Raw genomic sequence first — 17,544 nt, 5'->3', positions numbered from 1 at the left:
ATCATCTTTTGTTATGGCCTCTTCTGTTCTTCTGGTGTCTACTCCATCATTTCCTATTCTTCTGTTGCTGTTTCTGTGTCTTGTATCTCTGTGGTGTCTCTCCATAATATCCTCCTTTTCTGTTGCTATCTCTGTGTCTTGTCTGGTGGTTCTCTCCATCGTGTTCTACTCTTTTGTTGCTCTCTGTGTCTTGTCTGTTGTCTCACTCCCTCATATCAGACTCTTCTGTTGCTGTCTCTGTGTCTTGTTTGGTGTCTCTCTCCATCATGTCCTACTCTTCTGTTGCTCTCTGTGTCTTGTCTGGTGTCTCTTTCCATCACATCCGAATCTTCTGATGCTGTCTCTGGTTCTTGTCTGCTGTCTCCCTCCATCATATCATATTCTTCTGTTGCTATCTCTGTTTCTTGTCTGGTATGTCTCTCTCCATCATATCCTACTCTTCTGTTGCTATTTCTGTGTCTTGTCTGGTGTCACCCCCCATCCTATCCTACTCTGTTGGTATCTCGGTGCCTTCTCTGATGTGTCTCTCTCCATCATATCTTATTCTTCATGTTTCTGTCTCTGTGTCTTGTCTGGTGTCTCTCCCCATCATGTCCTACTCTTCTGTTGCTCTCTGTGTCTTGTCTGTTGTCTCTCTCCATAATATCCTAATTTTCTGTTGCTGTCTCTGTGTCTTGTCTGGTGGCTCTCTCCATCACCTACTCTTCTGTTGCTATCTCTGTGTCTTGCCTGGTGTCACCCTTCATCATATCCTACTCTGTTGCTGCCTCTGTGTCTTCTCTGATGTGTCTCTCTCCATCATATCCAACTTTTCTGTTGTTGTCTCTGGTTCTTGTCTGGTGTCTCTCTCCATCATATACTATTCTTCTGTTGCTATCTATGTGTCTTGCCTGGTGTCTCTCTTCACCATATCCAACTATTTTGTTGCTATCTATGTGTCTTGTCTGATGTGTCTCTCTCCATCATGTCCTACTCTTCTGTTGCTATCTATGTGGCTTGCCTGGTGTCACCCTCCATCATATCCAACTCTGTTGGTGTCTCTGTCTTTTCTGATGTGTCTCTCTCCATCATATCTAATTCTGCATGTTGCTGTCTCTGTGTCTTGTCTGGTGTCTCTCTCTCCATCAAATCCAACTCTTCTGTTGCTCTTTGTGTTTGTCTGGTGTGTCTCTCTTCATCATATATTATTCTGCATGTTGCTGTCTCTGTGTCTTGTCTGGTGTCTCTCTTCATCATGTTCTACTCTTCTGTTGCTCACTGTGTCTTGTCTGGTGTCTCTCTCCATCATATCAGACTCTTCTGTTGCTGTCTCTGTGTCTTGTTTGGTGTCTCTCTCTCCATCAAATCCAACTCTTCTGTTGCTCTTTGTGTTTGTCTGGTGTGTCTCTCTTCATCATATATTATTCTGCATGTTGCTGTCTGTCTTCTCTGATGTGTCTCTCTCCATCATGTCCTACTCTTCTGTTGCTGTCTCTGGTTCTTGTCTAGTGTCTCTCTCCATCATATCCTATTCTTCTGTTGCTGTCTATGTGAATTGCCTGGTGTCTCTCTCCATCACATCTTATTCTGCATTTTGCTGTCTCTGTCTCCGACAAACAATCAATACAGGACTAAGATCGAATTGTGCTACACCGGCTCCAACGCTTGTCAGATGTAGCAGGGCCTGCAAACTGTTACAGACTACAAAGGGAAGCACACGAGCTAAATAACTTCTATGCTCACTTCGAGGCAAGTAACACTGAAACATGCATGAGAGCATCAGCTGTTTTGGACGACCATGTGATCAGGCTCTCCGCAGCCAATGTGACTAAGACTTTTAAACAGCTCAACATTCATAGGGCCACAGGACCAGACAGATAACCAGGACGTGCACTCTGAGCATGCGCAGACCAACTGGCAAGTGTGTTCACTGACATTTTCAACCTATCCCTATCTCAGTCTGTAATACCAACATGTTTCAAGCAGACCAACATAGTCCCTGTGCCCAACAACACTAAGGTAAACTGTCTAAATTACTACCGACCCATAGCACTCATGTCTGTAGCCATGAAATGCTTTGAAAGGCTGGTCATGGCTCACATCAATACCATTATCCCAGAAACCATAGACAGACTCCAATTTGCATACCGCACCAACAGGTCCACAGATGATGCAATCTCTATTGCACTCCACGCTGCCCTTTCACACCTGGACAAAAGGAACACCTATGTGAGAATGTTATTAATTGACTTGAATTTTCTTAAAACTGCATTGTTGGTTAAAGGGCTTTTAAGTAAGCATTTCCCTGTAAGGTCTGCACCTGTTGTATTCTCACGGCTCATGTGACAAATACAATTTGATTTGATTTGGTTGTCTGGTGTCTCTCCATCATATGCTGTTCTTCTGTTGCTGTCTCTGTCTTGTCTGGTGTCTCTCTCTGTCACAGATCCCTCGGGAACTTTCATTGTGCACACCTGGCCCCTATTCCCACTGATTGTATTTGTATATATGTGCCCTTTGTTCACCATGGTCATGTCGATTATTGTTACAATGTCCGTTGGTGTGTGTGAGTACCTGTGCTGTTTGTTTTGACTTTCGTGCCATTGTGGATTGCATAGATGATTACGGGTCTCGGCCTATGTGTTAATCATTGTGCGTGTCTGTTATTTATTCAAGGTACTCCTCGCTTCTCACTCATTTTGTTTTGGGTTTCTACCCTGTGTTTTGTTACATGTTTGTTTGGTCTTTGTCACCGTGACTTTACACGGCATGCCGTAATTTGGGTGTAATAAAAAAAACAATTACGCATTCCTGCGTCTGTTTCCCGAATCTCTTCATACCAGCGTGACACTCTCCCTCGTCTACTCTTCTGTTGCTGTCTCTGTGTCTTCTCTGGTGTGTCTCTCCAACATGAATCCTAAATACAGGAACCATTTTCTTTTGTTAATCTCTGCAGGTTTGTCATTAAATTTATTGGAACATGGTGGAGATAGATGCAACATAGATCTCAAAACCCCTTTTTATCCATAGGGTTTTCAGCTGTTAGCTTCGCTCACAGTTGGCTGCGAGTGAACTACAATTCCGATGCTATGTTCTAATGTTTAGAAACGTCAATAATCATTGCTTGCAAAAAGTTTTTTTGAAACATATGCTGATATGCCCTTTTTCTTTCATATCAGAGAGAATTAATAATATTATTTCAAAAAAATATGTACAAATTTGCACAGATGCCTCCAGTTGATGAACTACACTTCCTCCAAGTTAAGCTTACACATAGGTGTTCGGAGCATGCTAGATAGCTAATTAGCACATGTGGCTGCCTATGTCTTCCTTCTGTCTTCCATAAACAAGCGCTGTAACAAGGAGATATGACTGTGTGTGAACATTAACCCTAACCCTAACATTAACCCTAACAGTATAAAACTGTGTAATAATTTAAACTTCGGGATTTTGGATATGAAACCCTTTATCTACTTCCCAGAGTCAGATAAACTTTTGGATATCATTTTTATGGCTCTTTGTGCAGTTTGAAGAAAGTTGCTAACTAGCAATACCGCAATGACTGGAATTCTATGGTATCAGCTAGCATGCTAGGAGATACCATAGATTTCCAGTCATTGCGCTAACACTAGTTAGCATTGACTCGCAAAAGAAGCCTAACTTCCTTCATATTGGACGCAGAGACTTACACATAGTATCCATGAGTTCATCTGACTCTGGGAAGTAATGGACTCATTGCCAAAATCCTGAAGTATCCCTTTAACCTTTTGTTTATGGAAAATGATTTCTCGCTGATATGAAATATACATTCCTTATGTTTCCAAAACTGGACTGCAAGCAATGTTTTTTAGACAGCATCGGTGCTCCTAACAAAACTCCCCCGGACAGAAGGTACTATCGTCAATAGTTAGTGTCGATGAATGGGTTGCATGCAACCATACTCTAAGGCAGTACATTTTTCTAAATCCAGGTTGAGGCTTTCTACCCGCAGGAATTTACTCTGTACTCGCTCATGCTCTCTCCTCCCGGTAAAAGTCTCCCAGACTTTAATAAAAACAAACATGTCCCCATCCCCCTGTCCCCAGGTGAGTTTGCTGGGCTACGGAACTCTAGAGCATTATAAAAACCTGACACCCTATTGTCAGCTATCCGCAGTGTTCCCTGAGGAAGGCTTTCAATGGCCACATTTTGGGAATGACCAAATGCAATAAAGTTTTGTATATAAATAATCACTTTTTGATAGCATGTTTGTCACGTTGGTCTTCACATTTTTACTAACTTCTGTGGAAACATCAAGACAAATACACTAAGAGCTTATGATTCAAAAGGTCTAAAATAAATGCAAGTCTAATGTCCAGAGTGAATACATTTTTATTCAAGTATAAGATACACATCACACATGTGTGCCATCTAAAATATAAATCCCAGATAAGTAAAAAAAGGGAATATACAGTCAATCGGTGCCTGCATCCGTAACAGTTTGAATGAATTTGAGTGGTTACATACAATACATGTTAGAATGGCTGCGAGACAGGAATGGAGAGACTGTTGCTGTACTCCCGGGTAAGACTCTTGCTTCCGGTACCACTGAAGGCCCCCAGTATTCAGTCAGGCAGCTTGTCAAAGCATGCAGTGGCCTGATAGGGAGATGCATTCAGTACATTTCATGTGGTGAAGTGACTGCTCTGCAAGGTATTGGGCAAGAGCTTTCTTCCCACGCCTGAATTTACAAAGCATCTCCAGTGACCTAGGACCAGCTCCCCCTTGTCAATGCAATCACCATTGTGATCTAAAAGGCTAAACTGATCCTAAATCAGCACTCCCACTCAAAGGTGCTTAGTGAATACATGTTCTGACAGAACGCTGATTTCTAGTACTCTAACTCCATCACCACCTGAAATGCTGCACCAGAAACATGAAGTCAGTACCTATGCTAACAAATAAAAGACTCAGGTAGACTCATGGGGCGGCAGGTAGCCTAGTGGGTAGAGTAAGTAATCAAAAGGTTGCTAGATTGAATCCCTGAGCTACAAGGTATAAATGTTTCATTCTGCCCCTGAACAAGGCAGGTAACCCACAGTTAACCCACTGCCTCTAGGCTGTCATTGTAAATAAGAATTTGTTCTTAATTAACTGACATGTCAAGTTAAACAAGGGTTAAATATATATATTTTTAAATATACACAAGCCAATTATACCAAAAGAACACTGCCTATTTGCAGTGAAATCAAGAGGGGCATTTTTCTAGCCAATGTTTTCAGTCACCAATGCATCAATAAACAAGCAGAGGAACGGAGTAGTTTGACAAAAAGTGTTAAATAGTCAGTAACTAGTCTTTAAAATATAGCTTGCAAATACAGTGGAGAGGGTAGTAAGGTTTAAGTTCCTCGGCGTACACATCACGGACAAACTGAATTGGTCCACCCACACAGACAGCGTTGTGAAGAAGGCGCAGCAGTGCCTCTTCAACCTCAGGAGGCTGAAGAAATTTGGCTTGTCACCAAAAGCACTCACAAACTTCTACAGATGCACAATCGAGAGCATCCTATCGGGCTGTATCACCGCCTGGTACGGCAACTGCTCCGCCCACAACCGTAAGGCTCTCCAGAGGGTAGTGAGGTCTGCACAACGCATCACCGGGGGCAAACTACCTGCCCTCCAGGACACCTATACCAGCCGATGTCACAGGAATGCCATAAAGATCATCAAGGACAACAACCACTCGAGCCACTGCCTGTTCACCCCGCTATCATCCAGAAGGCGAGGTCAGTACAGGTGCATCAAAGCAGGGACCGAGAGACTGAAAAACAGCTTCTATCTCAAGGCCATCAGACTGTTAAACAGCCACCACTAACATTGAGTGGCTGCTGCCAACATACTGACTCAACTCCAGCTCACTTTAATAATGGGAATTGATGGAAATGTATGGAAAAAATGTGTCACTAGCCACTTTAAACAATGCCACTTAATATAATGTTTACATACCTTACATTACTCATTGCAAATGTATATGTATATACTGTACTCTATATCATCTATTGCATCTTGCCATCTTTATGTAATACATGTATCACTAGCCACTTTAAACTATGACACTTTTATGTTTACATACCCTACATTACTCATCTCATATGTATATACTGTACTCGATACCATCTACTGCATCTTGCCTATGCCGCTCTGTACCATCACTCATTCATATATCTTTATGTACATATTCTTTATCCCTTTACACTTGTGTGTATAAGGTAGTAGTTGTAGAATTGTTAGGTTAGATTACTCGTTGGTTATTACTGCATTGTCGGAACTAGAAGCACAAGCATTTCGCTACACTCGCATTAAAAACCTCTTTGGGAAAGGCGTACCGCTAGTGCCCGGCCTCGACAACATCGAGAAATGGCAGAGTGCGAAATTCAAAATACAAAATTCGTAATGCTAAACATTAATGAAAATACAAGTGTTTTACATCGGATAAAAGTTTAACTTCTTGTTAATCCAGCCGCTTTGTCAGATTTCAAAAAGGCTTTACGGCGAAAGCTTACCATGCGACTATCTGAGGACAGCGTTCCGCGTACAAAAGCAAAATAACAAAACAAGCAGAGTCAGAAATAGGGATAAAAAGTCAGAAATAGCGATAAAATAAATCACTTACCTTTGAAGAAATTCCTCTGTTTGCAATCCAAAGGGTCCCAGCTACAACACAAATGGTCGTTCTGTTTGATAAAGTCCTTCTTTATATCCCCAAAAATGTCAGTTAAGTTGGCACGCTTCATTCAATAATCCACCGGTTTCCCCTCGTTCAAAATACATGCAAAACAAAACGAAATACATCCCAAACGTTACCAATAAACTTGGTCCAAACAAGTCAAACAACGTTTCTAATCAATCCTCAGGTACCCTAATATGTAAATAAACAATCAAATTTAAGACGGAGAATAGTAAGTTCAAATCCGGAGATAAATAACAAAGTGCGCACTCTCATCCACGCGCATCATAACACAGCCAAAATGGGAGCCACTTAGAAAAACTACAAATTATTCTAGCTAATTATTCAAAAAACAAGCCTGAAACTATTTCTAATGACTGTTGACATCTACTAGATGCCATAGTAACTGCTATCTGGGATGTATTCCTTTTATATTAACATAGACAGCCATTATAATGAGAGGTGAGCCCTGCGAATGGATTCTCTTCGGGTTTTCGCCTGCTATATCGGTTCTGTTATACTCACATACATTATTTTAATGGTTTTGGAAACTTCAGAGTGTTTTCTATCAAACACTACCAATTATATGCATATCCTAGCTTCTGGGCCTGAGTGACAAGCAGTTTACATTGGGCACCTCATTCATCCAAACTTCCAAATACTGCCCCCTATCCATAAGAAGTTTGAAGACATGAAGGTCAGTCAATATGAAACATTTCAAGAACTTTGAAAGTTGCAAAAAACATCAAATGCTATGATGAAACTGGCTCTCATGAGGACCTCCAAAGGATTGGAAGACCCAGAGTTACCTCTGCTGCAGAGTATAAGTTCATTAGAGTTACCAGCCTCAGAAATTGCAGCCCAATCTCAACATCAACTGTTCAGAGGAGACTGTGTGAATCAGGCCTTCATGGTCGAATTGTTGCAAAGAAACCACTACTAAAGGACACCAAAAGTAAGAAGAGACTTGCTAGGCCAAGAAACACGAGCAATTAACATTAGACCAGTGGAAATGTGTCCTTTGGTCTGGAGCCAAATTTGAGATTTTTGGTTCCAACCGCTGTGTCTTTGTGCTAGGCCAAGAAACACGAGCAATTAACATTAGACCAGTGGAAATGTGTCCTTTGGTCTGGAGCCAAATTTGAGATTTTTGGTTCCAACCGCTGTGTCTTTGTGGGAGGTAGGGTGGTCAGTGAACGGATGATCTCCGCATGTGTATTTCCCACAGTAAAGCATGGAGGAGGAGGTGTTATGGTGTGGGGTTGCTTTGCTCGTGGCACTGTCCGTAATTTATTTAGAATTCAAGGCACACTTAACCAGCATGACTACCACAGCATTCTACAGCAATACTTCTGGTTTGGGTTTAGTGGGACTATAATTTGTTTCAACAGGACAATGACCCAACACACCTCCAGGCTGAGTAAGGGCTATTTGACCAAGAAGGAGAGTCATGGAGTGCTGCATCAAATTACCTGGTCTCCACAATTCCCAGACCTCAAACAAATTGAGATGGTTTGGGATGAGTCAGACCACAGAGTGAAGGAAAAGCAGCCAACAGGTGCTCATCATATGTGGGAACTCTTTCAAGTCTGTTGGAAAAGCATTCCAGGTGAAGCTGGTTGAGAAAATGCTAAGAGTGTGCAAAGCTGTCATCAAGGCAAAGGGTTGCTATTTAACTTTTTTGGTTACTTCATGATTCCATGATTCATGTTATTTCATAGTGTTGATGCGTTCACTCTTATTCTACAATGTAGAAAACAGTAAGAATAAAGAAAAACCCTGAGTATGAGTAGGTTTTCTAAAACGTTGGACCGATAGTGTATGCCGGACCTTGCGTTAGTGCATCCTTGGAAATGGCCTGAGAGGCCCTGGCAGCGCATCCATATCGATTTTGCTGAAAAGGGAAAGCACCAGTTCTTAGTAGTTCCGGATACATACTCACACTGGCCAGAAGTAAAGTGTATGAGTAATACTTCAGCTGCAGCCACAGTAGAGACACTCTGTGGAATGTTCTCAGCCTATGGGTTAGTTGAGGAGTGTGTTTCAGTCAATGGGCCGCAGCTGGTGTCAAACGAGATGGAGACATTCTTCCAGTTGAATGGGGTGAAACACATCCTGTCGGCTCCATATCATGCAGCTTCAAATGGGGCAGCAGAGCAACATGTACAGAATCTACAACAGGCTCTAGAGAAGGACAAATCATCAGGATTTTTTTTTTAAATCAGGAAAAACAGTGGTTGTCCGAGATTACCAGGGAGGAGAGAGAGAGAAATGGGTACCCATTGTTGTGAAAAGGCTACTTGGTCCTGTAACATACTTGGTGGAGACTAAAGAAAAATTGTGTAAGAAGCATGTGGATCAAATGATGACGCAACACAATGAAAGAGAAGACCTGAATGTGTCAGAGTGGAACATCTCTGATTGGGACTTGGACACTACAACTGTGACGGGCACGCATACAGAGACACAGATTGTGCCAGGCCATGAGCCTGAGGCTCCAGAGCATCATGAGAGGCCAAAAAGGGCCAGAAGGCCTCCGGACCGATTGGATCTGTAAACGGGTTGTATATGAGTTGATACAGAGCCTTGCGAAAGTATTCTGCCCCCTTGAACTTTGCGACCTTTTGCCACATTTCAGGCTTCAAACATAAAGATATAAAACTGTATTTTTTTGTGAAGAATCAACAACAAGTGGGACACAATCATGAAGTGGAACGACATTTATTGGATATTTAAAACTTTTTCAACAAATCAAAAACTGAAAAATTGGGCGTGCAAAATTATTCAGCCCCCTTAAGTTAATACTTTGTAGTGCCACCATTTGCTGCGATTACAGATGTAAGTCGCTTGGGGTATGTCTCTATCAGTTTTTCACATCGAGAGACTGAAATGTTTTCCCATTCCTCCTTGCAAAACAGCTCGAGCTCAGTGAGGTTGGACGGAGAGCATTTGTGAACAGCAGTTTTCAGTTCTTTCCACAGATTCTCGATTGGATTCAGGTCTGGACTTTGACTTGGCCATTCTAACACCTGGATATGTTTATTTTTGAACCTTTCCATTGTAGATTTTGCTTTATGTTTTGGATCATTGTCTTGTTGGAAGACAAATCTCCGTCCCAGTCTCAGGTCTTTTGCAGACTCCATCAGGTTTTCTTCCAGAATGGTCCTGTATTTGGCTCCATCCATCTTCCCATCAATTTTAACCATCTTCCCTGTCCCTGCTGAAGAAAAGCAGGCCCAAACCATGATGCTGCCACCACCATGTTTGACAGTGGGGATGGTGTGTTCAGCTGTGTTGCTTTTACGCCAAACATAACGTTTTACATTGTTGCCAAAAAGTTCAATTTTGGTTTCATCTGACCAGAGCACCTTCTTCCACATGTTTGGTGTGTCTCCCAGGTGGCTTGTGGCAAACTTTAAACAACACTTTTTATGGATATCTTTAAGAAATGGCTTTCTTCTTGCCACTCTTCCATAAAGGCCAGATTTGTGCAATATACGACTGATTGTTGTCCTATGGACAGAGTCTCCCACCTCAGCTGTAGATCTCTGCAGTTCATCCAGAGTGATCATGGGCCTCTTGGCTGCATCTCTGATCCGTCTTCTCCTTGTATGAGCTGAAAGTTTAGAGGGACGGCCAGGTCTTGGTAGATTTGCAGTGGTCTGATACTCCTTCCATTTCAATATTATCGCTTGCACAGTGCTCCTTGGGATGTTTAAAGCTTGGGAAATCTTTTTGTATCCAAATCCGGCTTTAAACTTCTTCACAACAGTATCTCGGACCTGCCTGGTGTGTTCCTTGTTCTTCATGATGCTCTCTGCGCTTTTAACGGACCCCTGAGACTATCACAGTGCAGGTGCATTTATACGGAGACTTGATTACACACAGGTGGATTGTATTTATCATCATTAGTCATTTAGGTCAACATTGGATCATTCAGAGATCCTCACTGAACTTCTGGAGGGAGTTTGCTGCACTGAAAGTGAAGGGGCTGAATAATTTTGCACGCCCAATTTTTCAGTTTTTGATTTGTTAAAAAAGTTTGAAATATCCAATAAATGTCGTTCCACTTCATGATTGTGTCCCACTTGTTGTTGATTCTTCACAAAAAAATACAGTTTTATATCTTTATGTTTGAAGCCTGAAATGTGGCAAAGGGTCGCAAAGTTCAAGGGGGCCGAATACTTTCGCAAGGCACTGTATGTGAAAAACTGTTTTGGAAAACCCATCATGTTCATCAAGGATGTTTTCAGAGGAAGTGAGAATTTCCAGAGAGGAGTGTGGTGTACTGAGAAATGTATAATGCTTTAATGAGTTTAAATTTAAATGATTGCAAACGTGTCAATGGGGATTCCCTTCTGGCATTGAAATTATTGGATTACGAGATATATGGGCGGGTAAAGTTCAATGATATATTGGGCTGGGTGTCAACTGGAATGTTTTTTATTTAACTAGGCAAGTTAATTAAGAACAAATTCTTATTTACAATGACAGCCTTCCAGGGAACAGTGGGTTAACTGCCTTGGCCAGGGGCAGAACAACAGATTTTTACCTTGTCAGCTCAGGAATTCAATCCAGCAACCTTTTGATTACTGGCCCAATGCTCTAACCACTAGGCTACCTGCCATGGTTCTAGTAAGGAGAACATGTAATAAATCTGTTCCGTTTATTATAAGCACGCTTCAGTTAAAGAACCCAGCATCTTAGGATGCAACAGACAACAGCAGACACAGAGAAAGCTACGGAGAGAGGCAGAGGAGGGGTGAGAAAACAGTAGACTAACACTTAAAGCTGCTCAATGGATTCTACTTCTTGCACCGTGAGTGTGTGAGAAAGAGAGGGCGAGGGTGTTTGAGTACTGGGATTCTTTAATCAGTGTGGCTCATTGGACAGGTCAGTGTCTATGTTTAAAGTTGTTTAGTGGTATGGAGGTTTTTGGCAATATCCTGTAGATGTATGTGTTCCAGAGTAGAGCGTAGAGAATGTTCCAGAGTTGAGAGACCCACAGTAGCTACTGTAATTGAGTACTGACAGTGTCTGCTGTGCCAGGTGAGAAGGTGAAGTTACCTGAAAAATAACTCATTTCTCAGTGTTCATCTCAATTTGTACCAAATCCATGCATTTCGCTGTTGAACTTCTTTATGTTTTGGGCTGGGGGAGGACTCCCCTACTGGCTCTGTGCCAAGCCCCCAATGTCTTCAAATCCTAGGAACGCCCCTGGATTTCCATTGGCTTTTGTTTCCTCTCCTCTTCAATGTATCTGTTATAAAGAACACATTGCTGAGAAGCACTGTACTATTCTCATGCTGCCGCTGTTGCATATTAAATATAAATCATTGCGACCATCCCTGAAAAAACATTACAGCTATTATTCTGATGGAAACTAAAGTATTGATGGGGATGAGACCTCAGAAGAGAACGTTTTAGTTGATTATTTTTGCACATCTATAATTCACAACAACAGGGTCAATTCAGCTTCAAGTCTCTTGTCTTGGCTTCTTTGCAAAAAGTCACTTACTCAAACAGGAATTCTTACTCAAATCAACGAATGAAAAACAACAAGAACAAGCAGTGATCAGCCATGTGTTGTCCTTTTGCCTCCAGCATATATTCTGAATCATGGAGTCCTTCAGTTTGCAGTCAGGTCCAGTTATAGATGGTTTCTGGTTCTGTCTAGAAGCCAGGTAAAGTGCCCTTGATGGGGGGGGGGGGGGGGTTAGCTCCTATTAACTGATGCCGGGTCAGATTCTACATTTAGTTTTCTTTGGTGAAGACTACTTTCATTAGGATTATAAGAACTCTGGCCTTTAACGCTGGGCATGGTGTGTTCGTGCTCATAGTGTTAACTTGTGGATAGATGGCGAGCTGTGTTTCTTCTGCTCTGACTGACCTTATACACCTTGCAGAGATGCCAACTCCCAGACCTTGTCAGGCCTTGTGTCAGAAACATATTTTGCCTATCTGCTATGTGCCCTCTGCATGATTCTACAGCAACGCACTCATTCCTCAGAAAATTGTGGAGAAAAAATGTCAACAGGTCAAAGGAATGGGGAGGGAATAATAATGCCTATTTTAGGTACGCCTGCTTTAGATAAAGAGATATCAAAGCAAGCAGAAAACATGTGCAATATAGCGATCAAAACATGTGCAATATAATGATCAAAACACTGTGTGTGTGGGTGCGGGTGCGGGTGTGTCTGAGTATATGCTTGTGCATCAAGAATGTGTGTGTGTGTGTGATCCACCATCATTATCATGCCTTACACCCATGGTTGGCCTCAGGCACAACCTGACTGAGGTGAAATATCTTGTAATGGTCAAGTTTGATGGATACCTGTACTTCATATAGCCCCCACAGGGTGTGTCAGCAGAGCATGATGAAACCACCAAGCAACCCTTGTTACCAGTGGGACTTCAGTTTTTCCACTCATCCCATCCACCTGGCAGAACGAGAAAAGCTGTCAAACATCTGAAAAATCTATCGTCATCAAAATTTAAACAGAAGAAAAGGTGCAGCTCTATATAAAGGTAGTGAAAAGTTTTGCAGTTTGAAATAGAAAAAGAAAGACCAAATCAAAGCACGAAAACCCGAGGCTCTCGCCAGAAACAGCTCTGATTTAATGAGTCTTCACAGATCTTAACATTTTGTTGTGCTGTTTTCAGGAGTGTACGTGTGTGTGTGTGTGTGTGTGTGTGTGTGTGTGTGTGTGTGTGTGTGTGTGTGTGTGTGTGTGTGTGTGTATCCTTTGAGAACAGGTGTTCTGCCATGAGATATTTATAGGACCAGTGCAAGGCAATGTCATAACAGTGCAATAGTGTGTGGAGAGGCTGCCATGCCACATTCCCTCACACATACTTACACACACACATAAACACTGTAAATACATGAAGGCAGTTGACATCAGATTGCACTTCAGAAGAAAAGAGATAACAAGTGAACTTTCACAGTAGCTTTGCCTCTCCTTCCATCTGATGTAAGAATGATAATGAAAAGGGTAATAAAATAGCGATGGATCATAAAATATGTGTGCTTGTTTGTCTGTCTGTCTGTTTGTCTGTGTGTGTGTGAGAGAGCATGTGTGTTTGTGTATGTGTGTGTGTGTGTGTATCGATATCCCCTTCAAAGCAAAAATCAGTCTCTGCTGGCTTATCTGTGCTGTATGCTATTCTGAATGCCTGCAGCTACACACTTAGAAAAAAAGGTCCCAAAAGGGTTTTCGGCTGTCCTTAAAGGAGAACCCTATTCAGCACCAGGGAGAACCCTTTTTGGTTCCACATAGAACCCCCTGTGGAACCAAAAAACCTTACCTGGAACCAAAAAGGGTTATCCTATGGGGACAGCAGAAGAACCCTTTTAGGTTCTAGATAGCATCTTTTATTCTAAGGGGAAAGGGGATTCCTAGTCAGTTGCACAACTAAATACATTCAACCAGGATGTGTCTTTCACATTTATCCCAACGCCTCTGAATCAGAGAGATCCAGGGGAGCTGCCTTAATCGACGTCATAGGCACCTGAAGACCAGTTGTTGTTCGGGGATAACTGCCTTGTTCAAGGACAGAACTGCATATTTTGTACACCTTGCCAGGTCAGGGAGTTAAACCAGCGACCTTTCGGTTACTGGCATAATGCTCCTAACCGCTAGGCTACCTGCCGCCCGAGTGCACCCTATACTCTTCTCCTCTCCATCCTCTCCTCTCCCCTTCCCTCCGTCCTTATCTCTGGACAGCTCCAGAACCCTGCCTCGGCCTGGAAGATCAGCACTTTTTCCTCCGTGGAACGCTTTTTCTTTGAAAGATAATCCTAAACAGTACTGCAGAGTCACCTGGGATTCAGATGGTTCAAGAACAGGGTTCTAAGGTTTCTATCCTGTCGGTTTCAATGGTCAGTAGATATCCCACCGTTTGCTTTGTCGCTCAGCAGTTTCCACTAACAGACATTTCTGACATTCTCCTCAGTGAACTGCCAGACAAAGTGTGTGTGTAAATATTTCAACAGTCACAGGCCTGCATTTAGTTGGCTAGATAGAAACATTCAACTCAACTTTCAGTGTTCCTGTTTATTTTGTTTGATTTCACCCATCACATCTGCTTTTCTTATGTGTGTTTAACATTGACATAATTGTCATTTAAGTCAACGTCATTGTCATCCCATTGTTTTCCTCATCTTCTATATCCTCATCGTCATTTTGTACAGGACCAGTTAGGTCATTAACATCTACAGGAGGCATGATGACACTACACTTTAACAAGCTAATGGAGAATTAGTTGATTTCCAATCTGCTTATCAACAAGGCTTTGGGGGAGAGTGATGAGGGGAGAGCACACAGTCCAACCAACACAAACAGACTGCTGCTGTGTGCATGCACCCACACTCCTCTCTCTGACCCTAGCATTCAGCCCATGGCCACAGTCACCTCCTGCCCCTCACCCTGCACATCATATCACACACACACACAGAGGCTAGGACAGCTTCCCTTTCTCAACAAACTGTTTACTGAGAGCATAGAGGAAGCTAACACTGAGTGTGCGTGTGTGTGCATGTGTGTGCGTGCGTGCTTGCCTATGTATCTGTACACTACGCATGTGAGTGTTTATTTTCCACTCTCTGTTCTTTTATTTATTACCCCTTGAAATTGGGGAGGCATGGAGTTCACCACCCTGGCTGCTGACTTTCCTCACACAGTGCTATACAGTGGGGCAAAAAAGTATTTACTCACCCACTTAAAAAGATGAGAGAAGCCTGTAATTTTCATCATAGGTACACTTCAACTATGACAGACAAACTGATACTTTTTTTTCATTAATTTATTTGCAAATTATGGTGGAAACTAAGAATTTGGTCAATAACAAAAGTTTATCTTAATACTTTGTTATATACCCTTTGTTGGCAATGACAGAGGTCAAACGTTTTCTGTAAGTCTTCACAAGGTTTTCACACACTGTTGCTGGTATTTTGGCCCATTCCTCCATTCAGATCTCCTCTAGAGCAGTGATGTTTTGGGGCTGTTGCTGGGCAACATGGACTTTCAACTCCCTCCAAAGATTTTCTATGGGGTTGAGATCTGGAGACTGGCTAGGCCACTCCAGGACCTTGAAATGCTTCTTACGAAGCCACTCCTTCGTTACCCGGGCGGTGTGTTTGGGATCATTGTCATGATGAAAGACCCAGCCACGTTTCATCTTCAATGCCCTTGCTGATGGAAGGAGGTTTTCACTCAAAATCTCACGATACATGGCCCCATTCATTCTTTCCTTTACATGGATCAGTCGTCCTGTTCCCTTTGCAGAAAAACAGCCCCAAAGCATGATGTTTCCACCTCCATGCTTCACAGTAGATATGGTGTTCTTTGGCTGCAACTCAGATTCTTTGTCCTCCAAACACGACGAGTTGAGTTTTTACCAAAAAGTTATATTTTGGTTTCATCTGACCATATGACATTCTCCCAATCTTCTTCTGGATCATCCAAATGCTCTCTAGCAAACTTCAGACGGGCCTGGACATGAACTGGCTTAAGCAGGGGGACACGTCTGGCACTGCAGGATTTGAGTCCCTGGCGGCGTAGTGTGTTACTGATGGTAGGCTTTGTTACTTTGGTCCCAGCTCTCTGCAGATCATTCACTAGGTCCCCCCGTGTGGTTCTGGGATTTCTGCTCACCATTCTTGTGATCATTTTGACCCCACGGGGTGAGATCTTGTGTGGAGCCTCAGATCGAGGGAGATTATCAGTGGTCTTGTATGTCTTCCATTTCCTAATAATTGCTCCCACAGTTGATTTCTTCAAACCAAGCTGCTTACCTATTGCAGATTCAGTCGTCCCAGCCTGGTGCAGGTCTACAATTTTGTTTCTGGTGTCCTTTGACAGCTCTTTGGTCTTGGCCATAGTGGAGTTTGGAGTGTGACTGTTTGAGGTTGTGGACAGGTGTCTTTTATACTGATAACAAGTTCAAACAGGTGCCATTAATACAGGTAAATAGTGGAGGACAGATGAGCCTCTTAAAGAAGAAGTTACAGGTCTGTGAGAGCCAGAAATCTTGCTTGTTTGTAGGTGACCAAATACTTATTTTCCACCATAATTTGCAAATAAATGTATTAAAAATCCTACAATGGGATTTTCTGGATTTTGTTTTCTCATTTTGTCTGTCATAGTTGAAGTGTACCTATGATGAAAATTACAGGCCTCTCTCATCTTTTTAAGTGGGAGAACTTGCACAATTGGTGGCTGACTAAATACTTTTTTGCCCACTGTATGTCTGCCCTAGGCCTCGTGCCTCATCAGTGTCAGGGCCCCAGAGTGCCCCCGGGTCCCACATCAAAGAAAGCTGAGAGGAGAGTTAGAGCTCCATCCTCGCTAGCTACCTCACACTAGTGTGGAGAGACTGACCAATCCTCTCTCTGCTTGTTCTGAGGCCCCTCCAGGACTACACTCTTAGAAAAAAGGGTTCCAAAAGGGTAATTTGGCTGTCCCCATAGGATAGCCCTTTTTGGTTCCATGTAGAACCCTTTATGATTCCAGGTAGAACTCTTTTGGGTTCCATATAGAACCCTCTGTGGAAAGGGTTCGACCTGGAACCCAAAAATGGTTCTACCTTGAACCAAAATGTTTTTTACCTAGAACCAAAAAGGGTTATTCAAAGGGGACAGCTTTTAGGTTTTAGACAGCACATTTTTTCTAAGAGTGTACAGTGAGAGAGAAAGTTCATGATGTGGGTGAACGTGATGGAGTGAGGTGAGACAGGAGGGAGAGATTAATAAAGAGGTGGGCTCCTGTTAGCACTGGTGGAGGCTGGTAGGGAGGGCAGAGGTGGCGCTCAATCAATAGATAGCTATGAGCAGCAGACTATGACTCTCTGCCAACTGT

This window comes from Oncorhynchus clarkii, chromosome 29, assembly GCF_045791955.1.
Source record: "Oncorhynchus clarkii lewisi isolate Uvic-CL-2024 chromosome 29, UVic_Ocla_1.0, whole genome shotgun sequence".
Lineage (NCBI taxonomy): Eukaryota > Metazoa > Chordata > Actinopteri > Salmoniformes > Salmonidae > Oncorhynchus > Oncorhynchus clarkii.
This window is presented reverse-complemented; position numbering follows the sequence as displayed.